The sequence below is a fragment of the Notechis scutatus genome, chromosome 5 (genome assembly GCF_049901735.1).
Source record: "Notechis scutatus isolate UNSWTSFEM ecotype Mainland chromosome 5, rNotScu1.2, whole genome shotgun sequence".
NCBI classification, from domain to species: Eukaryota; Metazoa; Chordata; class Lepidosauria; order Squamata; family Elapidae; genus Notechis; species Notechis scutatus.
This window is the reverse complement of record NC_142013.1, coordinates 100,114,054-100,128,967: the sequence shown is the minus strand read 5'-3', so window position 1 is coordinate 100,128,967 and position 14,914 is coordinate 100,114,054.

Here is a 14,914-nt window from a genome sequence, read left to right as displayed (position 1 = left end):
TTTGCACTTTTTTCTTCCTATCTTAACATTTGACAAATCTAGGTTTTATAATGCATGCAATGTACAGTCCTCTTTCTGTGTTAGGTAGCCCTAACTACCTATTCCTTTAGGCATAATTGTCATGCTCCCATTCCCATAATATTTTTGGTTCTCTGAATCCACACGTTAAACTGGCATGCCATGATATGACATCACTGTAATATATTAACACCCTCCTATTTTCAAAAGGTTGAAGTCATAGGGTATTATTTTTAGAACCATATATCTAAAGTCTATAGAGAAAGGGAATGAAGAACTAAACCTAAAAATATATATTTTCTATATTTTCTATTTAAATCTCCTTATTATGCTGTTCATACTACCCCTTATGAAGATAGTGATGAATCATGACATTTCTTATTCTGGTTTACAGTATAATTATTCCAGGCTGTTGTATATTGTCTTCTCCAGATATACTGTATAATGTTGTGTAGCAAATCATATTTCTCTGGGTTGTTCTCCAACATTTCACTTCATCTACCAATAACAACCCTCCCATTAGAATTATCAAAGGAATCTCAACTTCAGATCAGTCATGCAGGGCATTCTAACCTAGCTTAAATGGTCTTAACTTACTATTCATCACCCCTTTCCCCCCATCCCAAAAATATCCTGATTCGTTAGATCCCCTTTATCAGATGTGGTATTCAGCAGGTTCTGATCAGTTCTAGAGAACCGGTAGCGGAAATTTTGAGTAGTTCGGAATACCACCTCTGATTGGCCCTGCCCCCATCTATTCTCTGCCTCCTGAGTCCTAGCTGATTGGCTGAGTCTTCTTTTGATTGTTGTTGTTGTTGTTATTGTTGTTGTTGTTTTAATCTATGAGACATGGCCAAAAATGTTGCCTTGTTCAAAAGACATTCAAAACTAAAACTGAATTTAATCATTGCATAGCAACTGTGAATTTTCTCCTCTCCTCTCCTCTCCTTTCTCTTTCCTTTCCTTTTCTCTTTTCTACTCCTCCCCTTTTCCCTCTCTTCCTCCCCTTCCTTCCCCTCTCATTTTTCTCCTCCCCTCCCCTCCTGTTTATCTATGTTGCTTGTGTGTTTTTGATAGCATCATTAGAGAGCTACTTCTAATCACAAATCCCAGTTGAAAGTAAGAAACAAGTTTGCTTGTTACCATTGATTGGATGAAATGCTTCTTTAATCAAGAATGCTGCCAAGACAAAAGAAAGAAACTAATAATGAAAAGAAGCCAGAACCAGGTAACAAAATAGCATCAGAGAGCAGAGATATATGATTACTTAATAGAATAACTACAAATTTTTCTCTTCTTTTAACATTTGCAGCAATTGTAGTCTTTCACAACTAATATCTAAAGTAGACAATGCACAGTGCAACCCTAAATTATGATTTGACACTGTCTCACCAATAACAATGGTATAGTTAAACTATGCTTTATTTCCTGTAAACTATTCTACATTGAGGCACAGTTGACTACTTAAGAAGTAGGTGCTCATATAGTTTATTTTTTAAAAAAATTCTGGAAATAAAGTTACTATAAGGAAAAAAAATGGACTTGCAAGTGGGAATGGGGGTCAAAAGAGGTCAGCAAGACATCAAAGCTTTGATGGCCTCACTTTCAGCTACCTAGCTACTCCCAAGTTATCCTGCAGCATGGAGAGGTGAATATGATCTTAAGCCCATTACATCTCTTTCTACATTTGGGAGCTCTGCCTTACCAGGTTTTCCAATTGAAAATAAGTCTGAAGATAAGAGTTTAATCTCTAAAGAAAATTAAATGTCTGTGGAGATTCTCAGCCATGGTTGTCTCAAAGGTGCCTGTTTTTCCAGGAGGCAACTGGACTTTCTGGTTTTTCATTGAAGGTGTTTTGCTTCTCATCCAAGAAACCTTCTTCAGCTCTGACTGGATGGTGAGGATTGGAAGGATTTATACTCCTTGCAGACAGCTGGTCATTTGCATTATTTTAGCGAGTGGTTGGGGTCATCTGGAAGTCTATCTATGTCATCAGGATAACTGGAGTAGTGCAAATGGAATTGTTGAAAGGATTGTGTTGTAGACTGGAGATAGATGATGTCATATCCCTTTCCCTCTGTTGAGAGAGGGCTGTTCAATTTTGACATAGACAGCCGCTTTGACCCCTCTTTCAAGCCAGTTGTCCTCTGTGTCCAAAATGTGGACTTTGCTGTCTTCAAAGGAATGGAGTTTTTCTTTTAAATGCAGACAGTTCTTTAAAGATAGGTATGCTTCTAGAAATGGACATTGTACTGGTGTGTGCAACATGTTTCCCATGTATTTCTTAACTCTACAAATGTGAAAGTTAATATCTTATGACATCATCCAGTGATGACCATTAGTAGATGAACTAGTTTTTTTATTTCATTAATGCAAACTAAGAAAAGCATTAAACAAAATGACTTTGAGTTGTATAAAGCATATGTGGGATATTCTCTATTAACAGCTCATTAGGAAGGCATATTACAAAGATCTGGCATCATCAAGTAAAGAACATGCATGCATGAATCTGCCTGAAGCTAGGCTATTTTGCGTAGGACTAAAAGAAAAAACTGCTGACATTGAAGACTTGCCAATGTGTTTTTCTTCCTCAGCAGCTTTACAAAATAGACACCATCTTTCTTCTTATCTTTTGTTTTGACAATAATTTTCCATATCTGCCTTTTTTTTTTCTTTAGTGGAATTGCACTATCAGGGATTGAAGCCTTTCAAAACTCTAACATGAAGTGTAATGGAGACAAATGACAGTTCACTTCTTTGTGTTACTGGACATTTATACTTACTATTGCTGGCACCTAGAACTGTTCTGAGGCAAGATAAAAAAATGACTGCAAGTATCTATTAATTTCTATCATGTCAATAATAGTTTTCTTATTTTTGTTAACCTGATTTTATAATCTACATTTGTATTCTAGGAGAATAATAAATTTAGGAAATATTTTTGCAACTTGGTACTCTTAACATACCCTAGATAGTTTTCATGACAACGATTAAGTATAAACCTTCTTTCCAAATAATTATTGTTTTTTTTTAAAAAAAAACAAGACAATACAAAGTAAACTCAGACAAAGAAAAAGGAAGAAGTGAATAGAAAGTGAAAGAAGAAAGAACAAAAAAGGGGAAGAGGAAAAAAATAAGAAAAAGAGAAAAGAAATATTTTTTAAAAGTGATTTGCAAACTTCATCACAACAAATACATGCAAAAGATAGGAAATATACAGAACATTGGTTTCCTGAAATTATGGCAATACCATGGAACTGAGCCATCTCCATTTGAGATTAATACAATCTTTAATTCTATTTTGTTTTGTTTGTTTAAATCTGTTTAATTCAGAAAAGGAATAAATTAAAGGAATAAAGCTTTTTGTAAAAAATATGTTTGTTGACGAAATTGAATTAAATTGCTTAAATTTAATAACAGTGTTACATGTTTACATTTTACATGTTTTAATGTTGTTATCTTTGTTTATCAGTGGCTCTCTCCTCAACCAAATTTCCCTAAAGTCCAATAAGTTTCCATATAATCAGAAATGTTGTATAGCTGTTTTTCCTCTGGCTTCATCTTTCTTTTTCTTTAATTTCCTTTGGTTTCCAATGTGATCCCATTCATAAGTCTAATTTGCTTAAATTCCTCTAGATGGAACTAGAAGCTGAAATCCCAGTGTAGAAATCTGCCAATCTTCTTCTCACTTCTCAAGTATTTCTCAATCCTGGCAAATTTAAGATATGTGGGTATGTGGATGTCAGGTCCCAGAATTCCCCAGTTCAAAATTTTCAGAAGAGTAATGTTCAATATTTCCTGAATGACGAAATATGTAAAAAATATTAGTGTCAACTCATAAAATATTTCTATGGTCTTTTTAGAGTTGCCAACAGGAAGGGAGTGGGGAAAGGGGTTTGAAAGACTAGTGCAGCAGCTTGGAAATTGAAAGTTCATTCCATAAATAATTTTCAAAAACAGTAACTAGGTGACTGAAGTTTCTGCTGCACACAATTCTAACTGGAGAACATGTTTGATGACTCTTGGCTATGGATGTGTCTCATTGGAGAATATGAATTATGATACACCCATGGGGTGGGAGAAAACCAGGGTCAAGGGTGACAATGAATTATATGTCTCAGAGTCAGATACACCCAGGCAATGCTGGACATATTAACTCTCAATAAATCCTTTGGAAGTTTTGGAAGTTTGGCTCGAGACTCATGATTTAATTGGGGTAACTCCCAGAATCCTGACAATTAGTAGGGTTGCCAAATACAGTATGTTTTCTGTTCATATTCTCCTCCTGATGTACCAGCTCTAGATTTTGTCCTCTTGCTTTCTTAATTCTTCAAAAACAACAAGGAATCTGTATCTTAATGCCCATCCCAGACTGTAGTGAAGAAAAGATAGAAAGATTCTAATAAGGTTAATCCTACAACATGAGAATGAAGGAGATGACATTAAAGGAGGTAGAAGCCATATTTTTTTTTTCAAAAAAGTTTCTCTATCTGCAATCAGGAATATAAATTTGAGATTTTGGACTGGATTCAGTTCCTTACCTCTGGAATAAAATGGTAGAATGGCACAATATAAAATAGAATAGAATTCTTTATTGGCCAAGTATGATTGGATATGAGGTATTTATCTTTGGTGCATATACTGTCAGTGTCCATAAAAAATACATTCAACAAGAATCATAAGATATAACACTTAGTGATAGTCATAGGTTACTAATAGCAATCAAATCATACTAGGAAACAAATAAAACAATATAAATTGTAAAGATACAAGCAACACGGTTATAGTTATAAGTGGGAAGAGATAGGTACTAGGAAGGATGAGAAGAGTAATAGTAATACAGTCTTAGTAAATAATTTGATAGTGTTGTGGGAATTAGTTGTATAGCAGAAAGATGGTATTCGGGGAAAAACTGTCCTTGTCTAATTGTTCTGGTGTGCAGTGCCCTATAGAGTTGTTTTGAGGGTAGGAATTGAAACAATTTATGTCCAGGATGTGAGGGGTCCGTATATATTTTCACAGCCTTCTTTTTGACTCATGCAGTATACAGGTCCTCAATGGAAAGCAGGTTGGTTGCAAATGTTTTTTTTCTGCAGTTCTAATTATCTGTTGAAGTCTGTGTCTGTCTTGTTTGGTTGCAGAGCCAAACCAGACAGTTATAGAGGTGCAGATGACAGGCTCAATAATTCCTCTGTAGAACTGAATCAGCAGCTCTTTGGACGGTTTGAGCTTTCTGAGTTGGCACAGAAAGAACATTCTTTGTTGTGTTTTTTAAATGACATTTTTGATGTTAGGTGTCCATTTTAAGTCTTGTGATATGATAGAACCTAGAAACTTGAAGGTCTCTACTGTTGAAACTTTGTTGTCTAGCCTTGTGGTATAACCAGATTGTTCTGGTTATACCACAAGGCTAGCTGTTCAACCTTCTGTCTGTGTGCAGATTCATCATTGTCTTGAATGAGACCAATCACTGTTGTATCATCTGCAAACTTCAGTACTTTAACAGAGCGATCTTTTGAAGAGCGGCGGTTACAGAAGGGAGACTGAGCCAGGCTAGGTTAACAGTACTTTATTCATTGAATAAAGGTGCGCCGCGCTTCAGAGGCAATCTGACAGCCAGCTGGCGGCGACAGCTGATGCCGTTTGACAGCTCCCTTTTATAGCCGGCTGTCAAGCGGCATCACCCAATGGGAGTGATCGGCGCTCCCGCTCAGATGGCGGACCAGAAGGGAACTTCAGGCAGGTTCTTAATACATAACAGTTCTGGTTATACCACAAGGCTAGCTGTTCAACCTTCTGTCTGTATGCAGATTCATCATTGTCTTGAATGAGACCAATCACTGTTGTATCATCTGCAAACTTCAGTACTTTAACAGAGCGATCTTTTGAAATGCAGTTATTGCTATAGAGAGAGAAGAGAAGCGGAGAGAGCACACAGCCCTGGGGGGCTCCTGTGCTAATTGTAGAGGTATCTGATGTGATTTTGCCTAGCTTCAACATAACAAGAAGGAGACAGAATTTAAGAAACAAGAAGGTTTTTGGACAGCCTGATAAATGACAGCCATTTTAAATTATATTTTAGAAGCTAATATCATGTTTCCCTAAGTAATAACAGAGTGACTTAATAAATTGTCAGAGAACAGGATTCATCAAGGAATATGACTCATTTCAAGAGTTTCTGTACTTATTAATCACACTGAAGTGCCATTAATCTGAGTTGACATAATACACACAACCTGACCTTTGTAAAAGGAATTCCATGAATAAATGTTTGCTTGTGAAAGAAAATGAAAATATTTTAACTTATAAACTGTATAACTTACTGGAGGCGCGAATGTTAGTCTGTTTAATACCAACAGCAACAACAGTAATGACATCAAAGTGCTTTACAATAATATTGAACTTTAGCAAATTTATTGATGAATGCAAAGAGTAGAGTCTATTTCATCATACTCAGTAAACTAAAATGCCTGAAAAATTACGTTATCATTAATGCATTAGGCATCGAGCTTCTGCAAGGTTCTAAGTGCACACATTAGACAATTCTTGCTTTTTATCATGTCAGGAAAACTAAATAAATATTGTCTACAAAACATTTTTCCCCAGTTGGTAGCTTTGAGGTCTTAAAAGCAAATATTTCAACTAGGATTCCCTACCATCAAGTCTGGAGTTGAAATAATTTATATAACATGTTAAACTCTGCATGGAAAACATGTTTCATATCATCAGGAAGTAGATGGGCCAATTTTATTTTCCTTTATTTTGCTTTTAAAAAAAACCAAAAACCTTATTTCTTTGTAACACCAGTCTCTGATGATTGCATGGGATGTAACAAAATAACAGAGTTGGAAGGGACTTTAGAGGTCTTCTAAGCCAACCTCCTGCTCAGGCTGGAAACCCTAAAGCATTTCAAACAAATGGTTGTCCAAGCTCTTCTTAAAACCTCCAGTGTTGGAGCACCCACAACTTCTGGGGTGCAAGTCATTCCATTGATGAATTGTTCTAACCGTTGGGTAATTTCTCCTTAGTTCTAGGTTGCTTCTCTCCTTGATTACTTTCCACCCATTGCTTCTTGTCCTGCCTTCAAGTGTTTTGGAGAAGTGATTAATCCCTTCTTTTTTGTGGCAGTCCTTTAAATATTGGAACACTGTTATCATGTCACCCCAGTCCTTCTTTTCATTAAATTAGACATACCCAATTCTCCTGACCCTTCTTCATATGTTTGAACCCCCAGTACCCTATGACTTAATACATCTCTTTTATCTATCTGCTCCCCAAACTGTGAAAAGATTATGATGCATAACTTGAAAATGGTACTGAACCAGTGGGGGTATTCTACCGGTTTGGCACGGTTCTGAAGAGCCGGTAGCAGTGATGAGCAGCAGAGATTGAACCAGTTCTCTCCACCACTCTGCTGTTGGGCCCACCCACCTGCCCAGGCTCCCATACTCACCTTTATCCTATGAATTTGAAGCGCAGCTGCTTTGCGCGGCACAGAAGAACGCCGTGCGACAGCTGCTGAAGTGACTGGGATCGTACAGGCTTGCAGGAGGTGAGTTAGAATGCCTCTGCGCCTGTGCAAATGCCTCTGTGCCTGCACAAAGTGCATGTTTGGCACGCACGTGCATGCAAAGTATGTGCACCTGTGCAAAGTGAGCCCACCAAGCCATGCCCACCGAACTGGTGGTAAAAATATTTGAATCCCACCACTGTACTGAACCATCTGTATTTCAACCCTAGCAAGCTGGAGTGGATTTGGATTTTTCTCTCCAATAAATCTGATGTGTTATGATATCTGAGAAGAACACACTCAGCCTCATAGTTGTGGAGTGTACCAGTCATTTTTGTTCTGTGCCAGTTTGTTACACTGCCTGCCATCCTTGTGTACTTTAATATGCCTTCGTTCCACGTTGCTTTATATATGTTTCTCAGTCATGCACACCTGAACATCAGTGGTGGGATTCAAATTTTTTTACTATGGGTTCTGTGGACATGGCTTGGTGGGTGTGGCAGGGGAAGGATACTGTAAAATCTCCATTCCTACCCCACTCCTGGGAGAAGGTTATTGCAAAATCCCATTCCCTCCCTACCCCACCCCACTAACCTGCTTTCCAGCTCTGTTCTCCTTTGCAGAGCAACAAAAGAAGACCCAGCTGATCAGCCGGGACTCAGGAGACAGAGAATAGATTGGGGTAAGGCCAGTCAGAGGTGGTAATTGCCGGTTCTCCAAACTATTCAAAATTTCCGCTACCAGTTCTCCAGAACTGTCAGAAACTGCTGAATACCACCTCTGCTGAACATGAATGAGCAGTGAAAAAACTTTCAAGTTTACACAATCTCCTTTGGTTACTACTTTGAGAGGAATGCCCCAATGATCCTCCCAGAACATCACTGAAGCCGTTTATTAATGAATTATGCAGGGCATTCTACATAAGCAGCATAATCCCAAGCTATCAGACATGGTCAAGAACAAAGAGGCAGTAGAAAGGAACACAAAGAACACTAGTGTTTGCAGCTCAAGACTGATCAAAGTTGCATATAGAATGATCAACTGGCTGGTCTAAGTATACCCTAATGAAATGTGAGGCAGCTGGAATGGGAAGATATGAGGTAGAAAAGGGCTAAGAAACACTGTTAGGATGAGCATGTGCCCAGAGCACTGTGATGAAAGAATCTTCTGTAGCTTGGTCTCTAACATAACACACTGTCTCTAATGTATATATTATGTGCAGAATTGTTACTTTACAGACAAGTCAGTTTAGCTAGAACCCATTAAATTGAAGCTATTGAGATAATGTGCAAATATCTGAATGCTGATTCTATATAAGGTAGGAAATTCAACATATATATGTGTGTGTATGTATGTATGTATTTCTTACCTTGTATTTTATCCTTATTTAATTTTCTTTGATATAGTTGCAAGACTAATCAATTAATAAACTACTACTACTACTACTACCACTCTGTATCTTGGTATTCAAAGTTCAGCTTTTTTTTTTTTTAATTCCTTCAAAGTCCAGGCTCCCTTGGTTCAGTCTGTTTTATATCTTCATGGCTTTTACCTTTTGGAAACCATCTGTTGTCTTTCTGACACGGGATTCATTGACTGGCTCTTTTAATTGTATTACATATAGCCCTCAACCTAAGACTAATTACACCAGTAGTGGGATTCAAATTGTTTTACCACCGGTTTGGAGGGTATGGCTTGGTGGGCATGCTTTGCCTAACACATGTGCACAGCTTTTCCCACACCAGCTGAGGCCTGCAGCGCCAATCAGCTAAGAGGGTTAAAAAAAAAAGTGAAGGGGAGGGTAGGAGAGCCAATCCTGCACTTTTCTCTTATTTCTTCTCTCAGCTGATTGTCCCAGACTTTTTTTTTTCCTCCTCTCAGCTGATCTTCGGAGGCTCTTTTTAAACTACTGGTTTGGCTGAACCAGTCCAAACTGGTAGCATATCACCACTGAATTACACCAATATTCAGAGTTTTGATCATCTCAATTGTGCCCTTACAGTCGCATGACAGTGATCTGGGTACTTGGCAACCAGTTCGCCCTTATGATCGGTTGCACCTTGCACCTCAAGATCACATGGCAGCAAGTATAGCTTGCAAGTCGCTGGGTAAGTCTCCCTCACCCACATAATCTCTCCCAAGCACACTCATGTATACACCTTCTGTCCCACACTATACCCTTGTGTACCTTCCTCAACATATGGCATAGTTCCCCCATCCAGTCCTAGCCACATCTCCATCACTGTCTCCATACTTCTCCAGAAACCCATGTTCTCTCTTCCACCTGGCAGTAGTCATTTATCTGCCTACTAGCCTAGACATACAATTTCCTTCTGGCTTCCTCACTGATATTGCTGTTGGAAGTTGCAAGAAAATTCCATTACCTAATAATTGTGTGATTTGTTAATGATAGCAAGCAGAACTGTAGAGATTATCATTGCTATGTGGTTGCATTTTATGTCTGCATCACTTGGTAATAGAAAATCCAGTCCAAATTGTGGTTGTAAGTCAAGGAGTTCCTTTGGTATACAGTATCTATGCAGTGTGTTTGCGTATGTGCATGTATTTACAGATAGGCCTCAACATACGGGCACAATTGAGACAGGAAACTTTGTCATTAAGCAGTGCCGTTGTTCAGTGAGGAATCATGTGATAGCCATTTGCTATATTTCCTGCAGGCTTCCCCATTGACTTTGCTCATCTGAAGCCAGTTAGCAAGGTCACACGTGGCAATCATGTGGCCCTGGGATGCTGCAACTGTTATAAACACATGCAACATGCTCAAATCCTGACCATATGACCATCAGGACTCGGTCACAGTCATAAATGCAAGGACTAATCGTAAGTCACCTTTTTTCAGTGCAATTGTAACTTTGAGTGATCTCTAAATAACTGATCATAAATCGAGGACTAACTGTATACATATACATACACAAACACATAAGCATATACATTCACCTATTGATCCTCGAATCTCATCACACAGGATCTTCAAGAAAGCCATTAGGGAATCAGACAAGCTATCTTCCTGTGCCAATCTTCAGATTTATTCTTCCTATATTTTCCATGTTACTCTGAAAAGTTCTCCTTATGAGATATACTTTGTTTACAAGGTGAAAGAAAAGCTTTTAAGGAGAAGAGAGGAGAGACAATAATAGTTCTTTATTTTAATACAGAATAAATTTCTTAACAAGACATACAAGCCCAATAAGCTAATAACCATATTTAAGAACAGGTAAAAAATACAGTTCCTAGCATTTGTACTTGGAAGGGCCCTAAAAGTACATTTTATTTCAGTCATATTGATTGAAAGCCATAGATAAGAAGTGTTTTACAGCTCAGTGGAAGGACACACGAATTGAATGCAGAAGGTCACAGATTCAGTCTCTGACATCTCCAGGTAAACTTAGAAAATCTCCAGTCTCTGACCCTGATGAATGACTGCCACTGGGCTAGATGGATCATTGGTCCAACACATTGCTATAAATCTCTTTTCTTATCACAGGTAGCAGAGAAAAAAGAGCTTGCTTGCATATTACAAGGACCCAGAAATGGGAGTATTCATTCTGAGAACTCTATTTTAGCAGGTTACAAAGGGAATCCTAATATATTGTAAATAATAAAGCTGTGATTTGATCATCATAGGTGGATTTTTTCCCTCCAAATTTGCTTTAAGGTACTGTATATGAGCAGGAACTATATTATCACTCCTGTGCCCTCTGAAGTACATTTTCGACATCACATCTGAAGCTCCAGGTGGCTCTAATAAATATCACTAAAGAAATTTAGGTGGTAACTTTCTTTTTTTTTTTTTTTTTGCTCTTAATTTTGGAAAGATACTTTATTAGTTTTACCTTTAAAAGAACAACACAACTACAAATTATGTACAACAAAAGAAAAATAGGCCTTGGCATAGACCAAGAGGGAGAGGGAGGAAAGCCTAAGAGAGGGGAGAGGGAAGAATAAGGGAGGGGAAGGATAGAGTAGGGAAAACAGTTAAAATAAAACCATATTTTGTGACTGTCTGTAAGATCCTTTCTTCTTCAAAAGTATCATCGGCGGTGCTTTTCTTTATCTCTGCTTGGAGGCCCTCGCCATAATTTTCCTAGAGATGATCTATCTTTGGTTTAGCCAATTATACAAAGGATTCCAATTATTGTAATATGATGAGGATTCTTTATTTTTTAGTGCTTGGGTTAGTTTGTCCATTTCGCGCATTGTAAAATTTTCTGAATAACCATATGTTCAGAGGAATGGAAGATAATTTCCAGCACTGGGCAAATGCCAGTCTGGCTGCGGTTAAGATATGAATTACAATATACTTCGATTTTTGGGTATTTGTTTATCGAAAATTCCTAGAAGGAAGGACTCTGGTTTGTACTCTATTTGTTCCTTGGTTATTTCCTCTAGCCAGCGCCTAATTTTTTGCCAGTACTTCTGGGTTTCCTTGCACGACCACCACAAATGGAAGAAGGTACCTTCTATGCTTTGACATTTCCAACAATTGGGGCTCGTGTTGGGGTGCATCTTCGCCAATCTCGAAGGGGGCAGGTGCCATCTATAAAACATTTTATATGCGTTTTCTTTATAAGCTGCTGATTTCGTGATCTTAATGTTCCTGTTCCAGATCCTTTCCCATTCTGCTAGCGTAATGCTCCGTCCCACGTTTCTGCTCCACGCAATCATATTTCCTTTGACAATTTCTTGTTCTAATTCAGTTTCTAATAAATGTTTGTAAAATTTAGATATTTTTTTTGCTCGGTCCTAATAGAATTTTGTCTAAAGTCTGTAATTTATTGTAGATTCCAAATTCCTTAATATCTTGTTTATATCTACTATGAATTTGAAGGTACACCCACTGATCAATTTTAAATCCTCGCTCTTGTAATTCTTGTCGGGTTTTCAGTTTTCCTTGTGGGTCTAATAAATTTTCGTACTTAATCATTTTAGTTATATCCAAATTATTAGGGTGTACTATCGCTTCCATTGGAGATAGCCAAATCGGTATTTTTAGATAAAGTTTTTTACGTACTTTTTCCAATTGGTTAATAGAGAGTCCCTGATAAGATGCCTATGGAAATATGATTGCCTGGGTTTCCCAGTTTCCCACAGAAAGGCATGCCATCCTTTCTGCATATCATGGCCTTCTAATATTAGTGTTCTTTTTGTTAGTTAAATTCACCCATTCCTTTATCCATAGTAGGGTGGCTGCCTTGTAATATACTTCCCAGTTTGGCAGGCCTAACCCTCCTCTGCTTTTCAAATCTTGTAGGGCTTTTACATTAATCCTAGCTTTTTCCCCTGCCAAATAAATTTCAGTGTTATCTTGTTTAATTCCATAAAAAAAATTTATTTAATTTGATTGGAATTGTCTGGAATAGATATAGAAATTTTGGCAGAATATTCATCTTAATCAGAGCAATCCTGCCCAATAAGGAAAGTTGTAATGTACTCAGGAATCTAAATCTTTCTTGGATTGTTGGAGAAGTTTGTCATAGTTGTTTTCTTTTAATGATTTGCTTTGTGGAGTAAGCCAAATTCCTAAGTATTTAATTTTTTTGTCACCTGTATTCCCATTATTGTCTCTAGTTCTTTATTCTGGTCTCCTGTTAAATTTTTAGACATTAATTTCGTTTTACCCCTATTAGTTTTAAATCCTGCGACTTCTCCAAATCGTTCTAGTTCTTCTAATAAGTTATGTCCTTTTCTATAGGCTCCTCCAGAAAAAAAACCAAATCATCAGCGAAGGCTTGTACTTTGTACTCTTCTGATTTAATCCTCAGTCCTCTAATTCTCGAATTTTGCCTAATATACGTCAAAAGAGATTCTAGGGCGAATATGAAAAGCAGAGGAGAGAGAGGCAACCCTGTCTAACCCCTTTTTCTATTTTTATCGGGTCAGTTTGTTCCCCATTTATTAGAATATTTGCCTGTTGAGTATGGTAAATTGTAGTGACGACGTTTTCGAATCTAGTGCGAGGTTCATATTGTATATTTTTGAATTAAAAATGCCAATTTAAATTGTCGAATGCTTTTTCAGCGTCCAAAAACATAAATGCAAATTGTTTTTCCGGATGGGCTTCATAGTATTCTGAAATGTCTATCACTGTTCTTAGATTATTCTTAATTTGTCGAAATGGGAGAAATCCATTTTGATCTTCATGGATATGTGTGTTTAGAACCTGTTTTAGTCTATTAGCTATTATAGAAGAGAATAGTTTGTAATCTGCATTCAGGAGCGAGATTGGTCTATAATTATTAATAAGTCTATGGTCTAGGTCCTCCTTCGGGATCAGCGAAATTAAGGCTCCCCTCCACGAGTCCGGCATCTTGGCTGCTAGGAGTACCTCATTGAATACTTCCAGCATCAGTGGTCCAATTTGTTCTATGATTGTTTTGTAAAGTTCTACGGGTATCCCGTCCGGTCCTGGCGCTTTATTGTTACTTTGCTTCTCTATTGCTGACTTCAGTTCGGACCATGTTATATTTTTGTTTAATAATTCTATCTCTTCCTCTCCAATTGCTTTTTCGTTCGCTTCCTCTAGATATTTCATTATTTTGTCCTCACAAACGTCTTCCTTTTTGTATAATTTCCTGAAGTATTTAAAAGTGATCTCTTTTTCTTCTCTATCTCCTCTTGCAAATTGCCCCTCTCGTCCATTAATTGGTGTATCAATCTTTTTCTTTCATTTTCTTAAGTTTGTGGGCTAACCATCTCCCTGGCTTGTTTGCGTGCTCAAAATAAATTTGTTTAGTCATTTTCAGACTACTCTCCAATTTTTCTTGTTCCAATAAATTTAGATTGTGTTTAGTTGTTATTAACTGATTCTGTATTCTTTGATTTTTGGGGTTCTTTTGTAGTTGGGTTTCTAAATCCTTAATTTCTTGTTGTAAGTTACTTTGTTGGGCATACTTTCTTTTATTTCTCATAGCATTGTAAGAGATAGTTGTTCCTCTTATAAATGCCTTCATTGTGTCCCATATATTTTGTTTCAAGTTAGTTCATTATTATTTTCTTTTAAGAAGAAGTTCAGTTCTTCTTTCAATTTATTAGTGTATTCTTCTTCTTTTATTAAGTGAGTGTTAAGAGTCCATCTTCTTTTTGGTTTTCTTCTACCTCTCCAGGTTATTTGAATTGGGTTGTGATCAGCCCAGTCGTTTGGTAAGATTTCGCTATCTTTGATTTCATTAATTAATTCACCATTTATCCAAGCCATATCTATTCTTGTCCAAATTTTGTGTGGGTTAGAGTAAAAGGTAAACTGTTCTTTTTTGGGTTTAGTTTTCTCCAAATATCTACCAGATTCAGTTCGTACATCATATCCTTACATGGCTTCGAAAATTCTCTTTTTCCTTTTTTATTCTTACTCATGTTACTATGATCCTT